This window comes from Fundulus heteroclitus, unplaced genomic scaffold (genome assembly GCF_011125445.2).
Source record: "Fundulus heteroclitus isolate FHET01 unplaced genomic scaffold, MU-UCD_Fhet_4.1 scaffold_81, whole genome shotgun sequence".
NCBI classification, from domain to species: domain Eukaryota; kingdom Metazoa; phylum Chordata; class Actinopteri; order Cyprinodontiformes; family Fundulidae; genus Fundulus; species Fundulus heteroclitus.
In genome coordinates, this window is record NW_023397263.1 from 814,548 (window position 1) to 831,300 (window position 16,753).

Consider the following 16,753-nt stretch of genomic DNA (forward strand, 5'->3'; position numbering starts at 1 on the left):
TGTTATGAGAAATTTTACCCACTGCTGCTTTTTGTTTAGATGCTGCTAGCAGAGCTGGAGAAAATAAAAACTAAGCAGGTTGATGCAGCATAAGAGCCCCCATCACTGACAAGTTCATTTGTGAAACCAACAAAAGATGATGCCATCAATCCCTCATTCAGTCGATTTTCAAAAAGACCATGAAATAATTTTATTAGTAATTGCTTATATTACATAATAACCACAACAATTTTGTTTACATGCATGTTTTAGATTTTATTCTTTCAGCTTGGGTATTTTTTTTAACTGCCAACAGGTGACCTCTAAAGGTAAAGTCATCTTCATGTCCTGGGGGTGGGAAGTGGGCCCTTATCCAGCTGTCTGCACACGAGGGTATCACAGCCCTGGTATCTTTGCCTAAATAGTCCCAACACCATCTCACAAATTGTCTATAGGCTATAAGCCTATGCTGTTGCTTGTATTGGGACCAAGCAACCTGCGATGTCCAAGCATTTAGACACACCACTTCCATGCCAGGATGGTCTGTGTCAGGGATTTCTCCATCCATATCCTCTCTGGCTTCTTCAATCTTAGCAACAACCAAGCCGATTTCCTGGCAACAGATGCACTCTCTCGCAGAATCCATTATTGTCAGTGAGAACAGGAACACCTAAAAAATAAGATTGATTAATTGTATATTTGTATATGAATTACACACCATAACTGATTTGCTAAATTCACTATTAATGCATTTATGGTAAGTTGGAAATTGATTTACATTTCAGGAAATATTTAGGCCTCAATATTACTCAGTGTATATATTTGATAAATTATTTTTGACTTTTGTTATGCTAGTATGTAGGTAGGCCAAATATTAATGTACAGATACTGTTTTTAAAATGTTGTCAAGTGATTCTTTATGATAAGTAGCACCTCATCATTGGGCCTAACTAGGCCATGGCATAAATTCATTTTTAGTTGTGAATAAATGCTCATTCATTTTAGTGATACATTTTGTCCTCATCTCTTTATTTAAGATAAGATAGACTTTATTGATCTCACAGTGGAGAAATTCACGTGTCACTTCGGCTAAATAAAAGTGACAAAAGACCGATTATCTTGGCGTTTAAAATATCACAAAACAGCGCAAGAAGACCTCGTTTATTTATTTTTAATTTATAATTTTGTAGACAGCTGCCGATTAAACTAATGTTACAACCTTGATATGATTATATGCGTTGTTTTACCGAAAAATCAATTATAAGCGCCGTGAAAACGGCTGCAATGCGCGCTCCCGACAAAGGTGTGGGGGGGGGGGTAGATTTTCACAGGGGAACTGAATTTCGCACAACACCGGCATTTTACTCATTAAATATCTATGGTGCCTAAAAGAAAATTATGTCAACATACAAAAAAATATTTGATCTGTGTAGTTGAAAGAAAAAAATTGTCCTACCATTCATCTAATCTCCACTCCTTGTCCGACTCGCTGCTGTTTGTCCGCTGCCTTCTCTTCATCTGAAATGTCTGGGTCGAACATGTGAGGCTCCAGACACAAATATTCTTCCTCCGATACATCAGAATGGTCTCCTGGGAGGAATCGCTCGGTTGAAGTCGAAATTTCGCTTTCAGATTTCTCGTTTTGGCTATCGCATGTAGTGCAGTAATCCGCCATGTTGAGATGAACGCTCCTGTTCTGACGTCACGACTTCTGGGTTGGAGGGTGCTTGAAAAGTGATCAGAATCTTTTCCGATTTTCTCTTAAATGTGAAAAAGAAAATAAAAAAATTTGGTGGTATATTTATTTGTTCATATTTTGCTATATATATACGTAAGGTTAAGTCAAACTGATGTACGCTTCATAACCGGTTTAATTCGCTTTTTTTTCTAATTCTATGATTAATGGGAAGTAAGCCTAAGGGCGACGCTAGAGGGCGCCCCCAACACATTTGTCGCCCTAGGCAATTGCCTAGCTCGCCTATAGCAATCGCCGGCCCTGGTTGGGCCTCCCTCAATCCCAGAAGTCTCAATCACATCTGGCAGCATGTCCAGCTGTGCATGAAGAGTGTCAATGTCAAAATCACTCTTGTAGAGACCCACTATGGACGACGGGAAAGGGATCGTCTCCCTTTCAGCTGCAGACACAATCATGTGCTCCAGAGCAGCTGCCACATGCAAGTCTCTCTGCTCAAAACGCCGCTCCAATTCACCATCAAGCAGATCCAGAAGTATTGTTTCCTATAATAATCCACTGGGTTCTGGAATGTGTGCGCAGGCTCTCTTCCTGTATCCAGTTTAGCATGCCGTTTCTGTTGCCTAGGCAACACTGGGGCGTCTGTGAGGTCTTGCGAGTCTTCCACAACTTTTCTGTAAAACTCCTCAAAAACGTGATCCGACCTCTTTCTTTGAATGAAGTTTCTTGTCACAGCCACAGCTTTTTGTGCATCCTGTAATGATATGTTTACAGTCTGTAAGGTCCTAGACAGTTGTTCAGTGGGAGAAAAACACATCAGCGCCAGATGCAGGCCAAAGAATGTGCTGAATTTGTCCAGCGCTGCCAAGATTCCCCCAGCTTTCCTACCGGCATCGCTGTATGATTCTTCATTTATTTCAGTCATCAGAGTGGAAAGTACAGCGTAGTTGTCGAGGACAGATTTCACTGCACCTGTGCGCACCGTCCATCTCGTTGGGCAGAGAGTGCGTAGGTTAATGTTGCTCGGGGCCATTTCATTTTTTAACACTTGAAACTTGTTGTTTTGTTTGGGGGATTGTCTCACAACATGTGCAACTTCTTGCACGAAATCCAGTGCATCTCTGATGATTTTACATTTTTTCCCAGTATCTTGCAAACATAAATTAAGACAATGCGCAAAGCAATGCACATAAATGGCTGCAGGATTGTCCCATTTAACACTAGGACTCCCAGAATTCTGATACTACTAGAACTCCCACTGGCAGTCAATTTGACGGGTGACATTCTGACCAATGGAATGCGGGATTGGTGATGACGTCATCAACTGTAATGGTTCTAGTGGGCTTTATAAGCCCACTGTGGATATGTAGACCTAAAAATGAGGTCCAAAACATATTTTTAACACAATATACGATTGTAAATGGTGCTGAAAATAACACTCTAAATAAAAAATGTTTGCAAGAAAAGTTTATAATTAAAATGTTTATTTATTTACATAAATTCGGAAAATGCAATGTGGCAATAATAGATTAGACTATAAATAAAACTAAATAAAATTACACACCATGGTACCAAAAAAAGTTACAAGAAATGACATCACTATTTACAATTGAAAACAATAAATGGTTCTAAACTGTAATGAACACATTAAAAATCTAAATATTTAATGAAACTAAACTACAAGTGGAACTACACAAAACGATATATTTACAAGATTAGAAAACAGATCAAACACATTTTTTGCATGTCAAAATGATATCCCCCGTGCATTTCCTGCACACCACCTTTTTGCACTTGTGACAGGTATCATGTGAGCGGTTTTTTGTACAGTGTTGACACACCTAACACCGTTTTCTTTGCCTAAATAAAAGCGGCTCCTCCTCTGAGGAGGGTTTGCCGCACACCAGCGGGTCTTTGGTGCGCTAGCTAGAATGCTGGTTGCTAGGCAACATCCCGTTGTGTTTCAACCGCGGGAAAAAAAATACAATGTAACTAACGGAGCCGTCAAAATGACGGGTGTGGGAGACAAAGGTAAAAGTAACGATATTTTTTATTTGGTTTTTTATTTTATTTAAAAAACAATATGGAAATAAAGGACATACAGATACAGGAAAAGTCAGCTAGCATGAATATTGTAAGACTCATGTAAAAAAAGTTATTACACTTCAAAATCTGAAAACAGTCAAAATGACTGCCTTGGGAGTTCTAGTGTTAAAGCTTGCTGCAAGTCCATTCAAATGTCCAGACATACTTGCAGCCCCATCATATGCCTGTCCATGGCACATACTGGGCAAAATGTTGCAGCGGACAAGAATGTCGTTTAGTGCAGTGAGAATGGTGGAAGCGTCAGCCTGAGGTAAGTCAAATAGGCCAATAAAATCCTTGTGAGGGACATAATTGTCGTCAACCCAGCGGAACAGAACCACTAGCTGCTCTTTGTTTGAAATCTCTCTAGTTTCGTCTGCTAATATTGCATAAAACTCCCCACGAATAGGTGAAATAACCTGAGACAGTACCGAGCGAGAAACTGAATTAATCAGTTCATTGATTATGTCATGGCTCATGTAGTTTCTGTCGGCTAACCACTGGTAAATTTCAGGACAATCCTGTGCCCGTAATTCCAACAACTTGTAAAGATTGTTGTTTTTTGGATCATTACCATCTAGTGCCATGCCCTGACCCATGAGATAAATGATGGACGTTATCTCCTTTACTAGCATGTCACGTCGTCGCTGTTGTTTAACTTTTAGCTGGGTGTCAAGCTGGGACACAATAGACTGCTCTTGGGAAGTATACATGTTGTAGTAAGCCACGGCCTCTCTATGATATTTGCTACTTTCATGTTTCCCAGTTTTGGAATCCAAGCACAGAGAAAGCATGTTCATTAGTTTTGCTTAACCCCGAACCCAGTCCTTTAATAGTCCAAAGGCGACACTGAGTGCAAAACATTTTTGCAAGCGTTAGACACAATGTTAGCCACTGGAAGTCTTTAAACCACTGTGGTTGAACAAACCGGCTTTTCTGTGTTGCACCTTGTACACATCTTGTACCCGACAGAATTGCTGGGTCGTCTGGTTGGTGAGACTTTGTCAGATCCCTGCAACAGTCACTGGAGCAGTGGACTTGTCAGGCTTGTAGAAGGAGCAGAGGTGGAAGCTGAGAGCTCTGGAGCAATGGAGGAGTCTATGGGCAGGGCAGAAGGCGGCAAATGGTTTCCTGGAGAAGCAGCAATAACAGTCAGTGAGTGACAGAATAAGCAAAGTGGTCAGTGTTAGCCGGAGCCAAGGCAGATGAACACCGAATGGAGAATTAATTGCTGGCTAAATGAAACGCACCAGACACAGTGTGGCACATTGGGGCAGCCGACGCAGTAGCGTTACATCCAGGGCTGTCACTGGCTGGTATTACAGCGGCAAAACAGCAAGGTGGAGCAGCAGACCTGTCTTCTAAAGTTTCCCCAGGGGGTTCACGGTCAGCGTCAAGTGAAGTGACGGCACCTGCTGCAGTTCCCTTAACTTTTGGCATTGTGCCAAAAAAATCTGTTATTTTTTTGCGTTTCATTTTTAGTAAAGTAAAACCTTAAAGCTAACTAAGCAAACGACGCAAACAAAGTAGCGGACTCCAAAGCAGCACGCTAACTAAGCTAACGAAGCAAATGAAGTTGCGGACTCCTAAGCAGCGCAGAGGTGGGAAAACTTTTGTTTACATCACATGACACAATCAGCCAATACATTTTTAGATGGGATGATTTAACGCTTTCTCATTGGAGAATGGTGCCGCTGCCATAGACTACTGTGCATTTGAAAAAATAGCTATTGATAGCTTTTTTGAAAAAATAAAAAAATAGTTATTGAATAATTTAATTTTATTTATATATATTATTTTACATGTTTGATCATCAAAAGTAGGTAGGGCCGCGGCCCTACCGGCCCTACCGGTTCCGCGGTCCTTGTGGGGACCCATACATGCAGGAATACTTGGATCTTGCCATGGAGCACAATCATTTACAGAAACCAGAATACTGCCAGTCTTCAACTGAACTGTATCTGAAACTAAAAGAAATTGCTCAGCTATGAATTGAAGGAAGCTTTATTGTAATGCTGGTGAAACATTTACAAAAAATGTCTGGAACACGTTTACAATTTGTCAGCAACAGATTCAATTTTTAAAGTGTGAAATAAAAGAAAAATTTGTTTAAAGAAAAATTGTCAAAATGCTTCCTAAGGGAAAAAGCTATCCTCAAACACAACATTTTAGATTTTTTTTTTAACAAAAGCAACTGGCTTTTAGGTGCATTAATAACAAAGAACAAGTTTTTAGAGTCTAAGCTCTAGCAGATATCCAGTTCTGATTTATAAGCAACCAAATCCTGGGCTATTTTCAATTCCAAAGTCCATTTGTGACTTAAACAAACTGTATGATTCCAGGAGTGGTAGTTTCAGCAAGTTTGCACATGTGTTTGCCATTGGGAATGGAGAGTCATCCAGGAACTCGATCCGTGGCGATGGTTCGAAGCCAGAGGGAGAAAGTGACGTCAGGCCAGTCGCAAACATCAAAATGTTTTCCACAGACGCAGCAGTCTCACTTTCTGCAAATAAATAAAGGTGTTCAGGTGTACAAGAGTAATGTGGTATTCCAGATAGGTTAAAAAAAACTGAGCAAACCTTCACAATCGAGGAGAGAGTCTGCCCAATAGGCCAAGGTTTGATTTTCCTTTAATCTCCTGTTGCTCCTGGAAGGGCTGAGCGTAGGTTTGAAAAGTCTCTCTAGCTCAAAGCAAGTGAGTCGCTTTTCAATGTGGCACAGGACAGGGGTCAGCAAAGCAGGGTGTTGCTGTAGTGCAGTCAAGAACTGAAGGGCTGAAAGACCATTTTTGAACCTATAAAGTGAACACAAACACTGTTTCAATCACAAAGATTCTATAATGTTACCGTGATGAAATTTCTTTTGAACACTTCTGTTGGGATTACATACAACAGGCAAGAACACAGGCTGCAGTGTTTTTTTTCTCTAAACACATATCCTGCTGAAACTTTATAGAAAAGAATAGATATAGAAAATAATATATAAAAGAATAGACCCTGACAAACATGTGAATCAAAATTCACATGTTTGTCAGTAACCCTGTTGACAGTGTGCAATCCATCTTTGCTTTGGACATCATTCAGATTAATAATGTACTTCCAATTGATCTGGCCACTGGAGCTGGTTAATGGACTGTAAGTCTGTAGCATATTTCGAGCCAGTTTCAGCATGTGGCAAGCATCCATCATCAAACACCTTCTTACCGGATGTGGAAAGAAGGTTTTCAAGGGCTCTGCTGGGTTTCCCTTGAGGTGGCAGCCAAGTAGATTGCACATGCTGATATTGGAGGCATGCCCATCCATTGTTACACATACCACTTTTATGCCGTACTTATGAAGTTCCTCCAAGGCATGAACACGAAGAACCTCCCGAGTCTCTGGCAACAGGCACTTGTTGAGGTAGTAGGCTATCAGGGTCTTCCAGTGGCCTTGTAGGCCATCCACCAGAAAAACAAGAGCCTCAGTTGCAACATCATTTTCATTCAGACCATCCCCCATGTCAACAAATCCAGACATTCTCTGGGTATGCGGGTTGTACTGGACATGTTTTTTAATGGCCATGGCATCCAACATCAGACACACACGACCATATTTATCTGGATCTTCTTCTCGTCTTCTCTTTAACATCTCCAGCATCACCATGTTAAAGCCAGGCCTGGCATCCACAGAGCTCATCCACCTTGTTCAGAGATAAGAATATGCAGATTCACGTGTCATTGTACAGTAGGAATATAGGAACTGTGATTTGGAACCTGGATAATTAGACTGAAATTACTTTTTGTGCCAAGTGCCTTGAGACAGATGTGGTAAACTAAAGCTATAAAAAGTATTGAAATTAAAGACAATATATTTTTTGATAGTCATAATATTTTTGGATCTCCACTTACTGGAAGTAGAAATGGTTGATGTTAAAAAATATCAGATGTAGGTGTGCAAACCTTTCACTACTCACCCAAAACAGAATAAAGTAATATTCAGATTAACATTAAAAAAGGTTTTCATATAACTCAAATGATACCTTTGCAACATGTGCGGATGGGGGAGGTTCATATTAAGAGTCTCTCTAAGATAGTTGGAAGCCTTGGGACCATGTAAGTGGAGAGTGATAGCAAACTCCCTCTGGTCTGTATAGTAATAATGGCTCTGTCTGGATAGACGGTGCACTGGAAGATCCGAAATGTATTTAAAAGACAGAAATGACTAAGAACCATTGAAATCTTTAGGAAGTCTTAAAAAGGAAGGCATTAATAAAGTTTATTTTACACGTTTTTTTTTTTTCATTCTACCTGAGTATGTATCAAGCTGCTCTTTCAACTCCTCGTTTATGATTTTCTTCTCTCTGAGATCTTCCAGAAGACCACTCACAGTGCTCTTTGCCCTTCTCTCTCTGTCCTTGGCATTCCTTCTCTCTCTTTACAGACTCTCCACCCTGTCCAAGGCTTCCCTCAGTCTGGCCCTCAGGTCGTCATTGGATGAAGGCAGAGCATAGGAGTGGTCCTAGTACAAAAATAGATAAAAAAAGTGATGTTTAGCACATTTTCATTATTACAGTGTGTTCTTAATTGCCCCACATTTTTACTTAATTTATAATTAAATACAGACATGCTTAAATGTAATGCATCGGTGTTGTCACAAAAGTAAAATCACTTTTGTAATTTCACTTTTGTGACAACTTTTGTGATACAGATGCAATGAAAAATTGTCTGGCCATGATACTTATATTTACATTAAGAAATTATTTTAACTTCATTATTTGGAGCTATACCAAAAGTATAACATTTAACAATGTGTCCTTTAATGAAGTGTGTATCTTTCATTCAGGTGTGCTTTTGTTTTATTCATAATAACTAATAAGCCTGTGTGTCCTTTTGTTTGGTTGTCAATTTGATGTTGACAGACATACATGTTTTCACTAAGGACCTAAACAAGGAAAACTCTATATTTAAATAATTACTGTTTTGAATTAAACAGGGATCTGGAAAAATACTTTTTTTTTAAGTGTACAACAAGATCTGTCCATGTGCAATTTCTGTCTTTCTGGTAATTTTGCAGAAAATTCCTATTAACTACAGCAACATCATAACATTCACAGATGTGAGGCATAGCCAGTCATTAATACTCACAAGATTGGGCACAGTGATGGGCTCAGCCTCTTGGACAAGATAGTAAGAGTCCAGTGACAGGAGCTCTTGTGCCTTCATTGAGGTCTGAGACGTCCTGGTAGCCACAGACTAAAACCAAAGATATAGAAATAATTTTGTAGTTTATTACAAAATACATTATTTTTTTCCTTCAGATAATATGGCATTGAATTATAGTAACCTAAAACATAGTCATACACCTACCTTGCACAGATGAGCAGAGAAACAGAAGACTGACGGAACAGCTTCAGCTCTGATCCTGACGGTCTGACCAGTCCTGTCAAAGTCCTCCACTCTAAAATGCTCACTGCAGAGCACGGATGAAGGACTAGCAGAAAATTCTTCTCTCCTTACCACTGTTTCCTATTGCTTTCTTAAAGCTTTATCTTTGGGAAACCTGCAAAGTATAAATTATTTAAGTAGTTTAGTCATATGAATTGAAAAACATATTGTTTCTTGCTAGCTGGTTTGTCCGAAGGTTTGTCGATATGAAGCGCGGGAATTCTCAGTATTTCTCCCAAAGTCAGCAAATTCTGTTTGTTAAATGATATTATCACGGGCAAATAATATCTTACGGATTTATTTCATTCTTACCTGTGAAAGTAAATGCCACTAGATCTGGTTTGTTCTGTAAAATGGTTGGTACCATTCCTGTGCTGGTTCCCCGCAGCACAGGAATGAGCCATCTTCTCCAATCAACGTTCACTACAAAAGACGTTCACTACTTTCTGACATCCACGTACAAACCTGCGCCAAACGAGGCGTATATATGTCTGTGGGCAGCTAGTAGTGGCATTGGTTTAGCGGCACTGGTTTAGTGACTTCAGCTCAAAAGATTCATCTGATTTTCCCCTCATAAATCGGATTCTGTTCTTAGCAAAGTTCCATATTAGCAAAAGCAAAAACAATCTGACTCTGGTAATAAAAAGGCCATAAAGACTTTAAATATTGCACTTCCGGTAGTAGCGGCAGCTAGTAGTAGCACTTCCGCTGCCACGAAAATGCCACAGCCGTTGCCGCACTCCTGTTGCTGTTTTTGGGCAAACGATGTGTTATAGATGCCTATTAAATACTTTCAAATAATCATGTTTTATTGATAATATTTCCAATAACCATTTGTGGCAATTTTACCAGCCGGCTGCCACAAGGTGTCCCAAAGCAGGAATTGCAGAGAACTGGACCCAAATGCAGACGCTGGTAGAGACAGGTAGGTCAACAATAAATGTTGTTTTTACTGGCAAACTGAACTCACAGACAACAGGAGAAACACAGAAATACCAGTCATAGAGAACAGGCTACAACACAGGACAAAACACACAAGAATACAGGACACTGAACTTCAAAATAAAACAGAAGCACAACAAGGTACAAAATACACAGACCATGACATGGTATTTGCAGGGGTTAGGGTTCACAGGCAGCAAACACCTGCATTTGCCTTTTGTCCACAATTGTTTTGGCAAAACACCCCACAATCATCCTGCAAAGTAAAAAGGAACACGAATGGTTCCCTTAGCTCTTCATTCTCCTCTTGATCCAGGCGATCGGACAGACACCTGGAACCTTGTGCGATCTTTCTTGTCCATGGAGATGACTCAGTGAACATAAAGTTTCCCCTTAAATGTTGTGGTGCCACACCACCTTGCTGCCTCCATGGTGTCATGCAGCAGAGTATCTGTTGTGTCTACTACTAGATGGTGCACGAGTAGAAAATGAAAGGAGAGAAGAAGTGGAATGAAAAGTATGTACATGATGTTACTGTTCTAAATAAAATCTGTTAAAAGTTATTTGCCTACGTGAGCTTCTACCTCGTCCTGGCTTCCAAACATAACAATTGGCGACGATGACGTCTGTACCCATGCCTGCACCGTTCCTGCCCTGCAGTGGAAAACCTGTGGTCCCATTTTCCATGTGGCGGAAAACGTTTGAGAACTACTTAACAGCTATTCATGCTACTGGCAACTCCTGGTCCGATGCTAGACGCCGTGCTCTGCTAATTCATGCACTTGGCTTCGAGGGACAACGTTTATTTTACACCTTGCCTAACGCCAGCACTTCATACAATGACGCAATGACTGCGTTGGAACTAAAGTTTGCACCGAAGGTGAACGTTGTTGTGGCGAGACACCAATTCCGACAGAGAATGCAGAGGGCGGATGAGACTGTGCTTCAATGCATGGCTGCTTTACGTGAGTTGGCTATTACATGTGCTTATGGAACCATGGAGGACGAGATGTTGCGGGATCAGCTGACTGAGAAGGCTTATGCACCGGAGGTGAGAAACAGGCTTTTACTGGAATATTCGTTAACGCTGGACAGCGCTATCTCGCTGGCCTGTCAAGTGGAACACGCTTCTCAGTCGTCCAAACTCCTCAGTGGAGCTACTGCTGCTCAACGCAAGGAAAAAAAACGGCAAGCTGTTTCTAAAAATAGCTACACGCGCACTGCGCAGCAGTCAGCGCACACCTGTTACCGCTGTGGATCGACAAATCACTTGGCGAATGCAAGAAGCTGCGTCGGGTGAGTCTGCTGATTGTGGATTACTGATTGATACAGGATCGTCAGTTTCTATCATACCAGAGACTCTATACAACGGACATTTTCCTGAGTGTCATCTCTCTGCACCTCAGGTGAAACTAGTCACTTACTTGAAGCAGGATATTCCTGTAATAGGATGTTTGGAAGCAACAGTTACCCTTTACGACAACGGTGCTGCTTCTGCTTCTTTGTATGTAGTTAAAGGAGGATCTGCATTACTCGGCATGGATCTGATAAAAGCACTGAAATGGACATTTAGCTCCGAATCAATCCGTGCTCCATCCCCTGCACATGCTTCTTCTGCTGCACCTGTGTTGCTGACAAAAACAGATTCTGCTTTTATTGGCTGTGTTGCTGGGTTTGTGCACAAAGTTAAAGTACGTGAGGATGCAGTTCCAGTTCGGCAAAAACTTTGCCGCCTTCCATTTGCAGTACGAGACGCTGTGTCAGAGGAACTGGATTTGCTGTTAAAGGAGGGAATTATCGAACGCATTGATGCTTCTCCCTGGATTTCGCCTATTGTGGTCACAACAAGGAAAGAGGGCAGACCAAGATTGTGCGTTGACTTAAGGGAACCTAATAAAGCAATCGTTGCCGACAGTCACCCTTTGCCCCACATGGATGAGCTTTTAAGTGAGCTCAGGGGTGCCAGTGTTTTTTTCACCATAGACCATAGGGATCTCACAGCTTTTATTACACATAAAGGACTTTTCCGTTACTGCCGTGTTCCCTACGGGTTGGCCTCTGCTCCATCTGCATTCCAAAAATGATGGAAACTGTGCTTAAAGGACTGCCAGGTGTGCACAATTACTTGGATGATGTAATTGTTTCAGGATCTTCTCTACAGGAACATGACGAACGACTGCGTGCTGTGCTCCAGCGTCTTACGGAGGCAGGCCTGACACTCAACATGCAGAAATGTACATTTACACAGTCCAGCCTCAAGTTTCTTGGTCACATCATTTCCAAAGATGGCATCCTTCCTGATCCAGATCATAGTGCAGCTGTCCGTGATGCACCGCCACCACATGATCTACCTTCTCTGCACTCCTTCGTTGGCATGATCTCCTGGTACAGTAAGTTTCTTCCAAATTAGTGGAACCAATACGGGCTGTGCTGAGAGAAACTGCTGACTCTGGTTTGGTATGGACTAAAAGGGCTGATCAAAGCTTTAAGGACTTAAAAGACCTTTTACTGAACAGTCCTGTTCTGGATCTTTTTAACCCATCCCTTCCTACCATTGTCACCACAGACGCTTCAGATTACGCCCTGGGTGGTGTGCACTACAGTACGAGAAACAGTTAAACAGAAACAAGAGAAGTCTAAACAGTATACTGACAAGCGCCGTGGAGCCAAGACACCAACATTCAAACCTGGAGATATGGTGAGGGTAAGAAGACCTGCGCATGTGGCGCAGCGGGTAGCGCGACCCATATACAGAGGCCTTAGTCCTCGACGCGGTCGACCCGGGTTCAAATCCGACCAGCGGTCCTTTGCCGAATGTCTCTCCCCCTCTTCTACCCCTCTTCCTGTCAGCCTACTTTCAGAAAAAGTGAGCCACTAGAGCTGCAAAAAATCCCAAAAAAAAAAGAAAGAAGACCTCATCATGTTCGCAAAGGCTCATCTAGATTTACTCCACCGCTGTGTGTTGCAAAACAGATTGGAGGAAGTACTTATGTACTCAGTGACAATAAAAGATGGAATGCTGCCAGACTTTCACGATACTCTGCAGGTATTCCATGTAAAACAACAGAACCAGAAAAGAGTGACCTAGGGGTTCAAAGGAAAAGTGTTAGAACTGCTGCTCAACCAGTGTGGTTCAAGGACTTTCAAACAAGCAAATGAGTACATAAAGAGTGTGTGTTACATGTTTTGGGTACAGGTGAACTAATTCTCATGGTACAAAATGTTTCAAACACCTGGATTTTATTTTTCAATGGCTACATTTGTTAATTATGTTTCATAGTAACTTAAAGTGTTAAAAGTACAGGGTTGCTGAATATATTTGGTTGGTTCTGTTGGCTTAAGTAACCACCTACTTTGATTTCAGCTAAAGTTATACTTATGACATACAAACTGTTAAATGAGGTTGATGTTCAGTCTTATGCTAAATGTGTACATGTAAGCTTTTTAAGTAAGGGGGAATGTTGTGTCTACCACTAGGTGGTGCACGAGTAGAGAATGAAAGGAGAGAAGAAGTGAAATTTTGTATGCACATGATGTTACTGGTCTGCTGAACAAGTTCTAAATAAAAGCTGTAAAGAGTTATTTGCTTACGTGAGGTTCTACCTCGTCCTGGCTTCCAAACATAACAGTATGCTCCAGTTAAAAAAATAAAGAAAACAATTATTAAAGTAAGGGTTGGATAAGGGAGAAAACTGAAATAAGAAAAACCCATAGCGGGCAACATACCCCAGTCCTGGCATGTTCTCAGCTTCCTCTAGAAAGGAAACAGATTATGGTTCTTGGTTATCGGCACAATAACAATGCAAGATGGGAAAAATTAAAAAATCTCAGTGGCTGATTTTAAGTGTACTGGTTTAATGAAAATGGAGAAATGACAGCAAAACAAACTGACAACCCACCTCTACCCTTTGATGGATGTGGTACAACAATGCTGCTTTGAACAATACCCGATGCTTCAAAGACAGCTTCGGAGTGCCTGAACTTTTTAAGAGGGACCTCTTCCACATCTTGAAATAAGTGGAGGGGTTTGGCTTTCGTCGTCAAGCAATAGTTTGACTACGTAATAATTCATCACATGACCTCTCCCCTGTAATCCTTTTTGATCACATCACCCTTTTCTTTCCCGCAAATGGTCTTCTTCTGACCTTGAGGATTTCATGAAAACATACATTTTTAATGAAAACATTCATGTTAGTCAGTTGACAGTGAACACAGAAAAACAGGTGATTTAAAAGGATCTGGTGATTATCTGATCTGACATTGAGGGCACTGACGGCATGGAGAAGTTCTGCAGGAGAACAAGACACCACCATCTCCTAACTTGCAACATCTTTTCCTTTGATGAAGGAAATGCAAGAAGATTCAAATATGTTTTTAAAAAATAATATCTTGCATACTAAGCATAATGCATCACAAGTTACACATACCTCTGAAATCACAATTGGCCCCTATTACATTGTTCAGAGTGTAATGTAAGTCAAGAGGTACTGTGGAATATAATATGCATATTCCACAGGATAAAATGTTTAAATGGTGTTTTGAATGTTGAAAGCACAATTTTTTTAGATAACAGCAACAATATAACACTGGGTAGTGTTAATTATGTTGTACTGGCCTAATCCTTCTTCGCTACTGAAGGCCCATTTTTACCCCGGTTTAAGATTTGACAATAAATGAGAAAACATTGATCAGAGGTAAAACATTGTAATATGCATATTTAATTTATTAGAAATTAAATTTGGAGACAGAGCATTACATTACCATTTGTAGTGTTCATTATACACTCAAAAAAGCCAGATTGGATGTGTGCTAAATTAATCTAAGTTTGAAGTGTTGGTTTTACTATATATAGTCATGTTTTGTGGTTGAACATCATTAAGTAATGTTATTTTAACATTATGTGGAATAAGTTAACATTTACTAAATTCAGTTATGCTGACAGAACCTAATGCTTATTGGGTAAGATATCAAGTGACGTGTACAACTCCGGAACAGAAGGTGGCAGCAGTGTGCAAGCAGGGAGTGCATTAAACTTTACTTCAAGAATTGCAGAAGAAGAGAGAGCAACAAACGCGGTTAAACGGAGAAGTTCCAGAAGATAAGGTAAATCATTTACCATCCATCGTCTTGAAAAAAATAAAACACTGGACAGAAATGTTACATAACTCTTTATTATCCACTCTATGATTTTGAACGATAATTTCGTCACTGAGTGTTTCGTGGTGTCATATGTGCTTAGAAAAAAAATGTGCTTAGCATTGTATTAGCATTAGCAGAGGCTGGTTAACATGCGCTTCTGTTGGTAACACGGTTGACACAAAGATGAACTAGATGTCTGCTTTCGCTTAAAGATCTAAAAAACAGTGGGTAAACATCTCACGTAATGAATTAAGCACAGTCTATGACCATATTCTATAGAAATGTTGAACTTCAAGTGAAACAAACGTGTAATTTTTTCCTTTACATATACAGCGCTTCAAGTTGTCCAGCAGTGCCGAATTTCCACCGTGCGGCAATTGCGGCAGGGATTTATTTTTTGGAGCGGAAAATAAACTTGTGAACGTGAGTCTAGACACATGCACACACACTCTCTCTATCTCTTTATCACATACATTCAAGACCAAGCTTATTTTAATGTTGAGCACTTGTAACAAAGTGAATCAGGGTAAGTTGAGTGTGTGTGTGTGTGTGTGTGTGTGTGCACGTGCGCGCGCATGGATATAAAAATCTGTGTTACCCATATTCGGGCGGGGGGGAGTATCTGCTGATTCTTACTTCATAACATAAGATAAAATTTGCTACAATTATTTGACATTTTGGCCTTATCTTTCTTTGAATATATATTTTCTTCCCCCTCATTGATTGTTTTTCTCTCTCTTTCTCTGATCATCACAGACATCCAAGACGAGGTGTGGAGCCAGTCCTCTTAACTGCCATCCCTTTTACATAGGTGTCCCAGACAAGGGGGTCATCTGCCAGTGACAGAATTTTTTTTTTTTTTTTTTTTTATTCATGGATGCAAAAGAATGCAATTGTATTATTTAATTGTATCTAATTATTTTGTAAAGTCAAATGTTTTTCTTTGTTTGCCTCTTCATGGGCAATAAAGTTTAATCTCAAGGAACCCTGTTTGCTGTTAGGTGTTTTTCCACCCCGACATCAACTTGATATCAAGTGACACGGTTGACAAATTCTTAAATTGTTTAAAACAAATATAGATGTCACAATTAACTTATTTGATTAATTTATTTTCATATGACTGAAAGGACTCAATTAGTGATTGTCAAGCGCTACAGTCTTGTTGGATCTGCACAATTAATTAGTTTTTTGGTATCATTTGAAAATATAGTTATACCTATCCCATTAAATTGTCACTTACTCTTCAATCACACATGGATAAATATGTTGAACTAACCTTAAAAAGTTACGTTGCAGTTACCTGTTGTAACTAAGTAATGGTAAGTAACGGTAGCTTTGTTTATTCAGCATGTTTACATTAATTTCACTCAAAACAGTCCTTTGCAAAATGAGCATGTAATAATTGGGTGGAAATACTCTCCATAAATTATGTTCACACAACAAATAATTTTTATGTTGGACTTACCCCTTGTAATTGGTTAATGTTAACACCA

General features: G+C 40.2%; 1 long non-coding RNA gene and 1 pseudogene across 1 annotated transcript; one reads left to right on the forward strand and one right to left on the reverse strand.

The window, feature by feature from the left end:
- Positions 1–5,928: 5,928 nt before the first annotated feature.
- Positions 5,929–9,768, reverse strand: LOC118562156 (annotated as a pseudogene).
- A 5,401-nt stretch (positions 9,769–15,169) lies between these two features.
- On the forward strand, positions 15,170–16,271 carry LOC110368089. Its single transcript, XR_004930470.1, has 3 exons — positions 15,170–15,224; positions 15,594–15,683; positions 16,017–16,271. It is a non-coding gene; the product is annotated as an uncharacterized LOC110368089 (long non-coding RNA).
- The last annotated feature ends 482 nt before the right edge of the window (positions 16,272–16,753 follow it).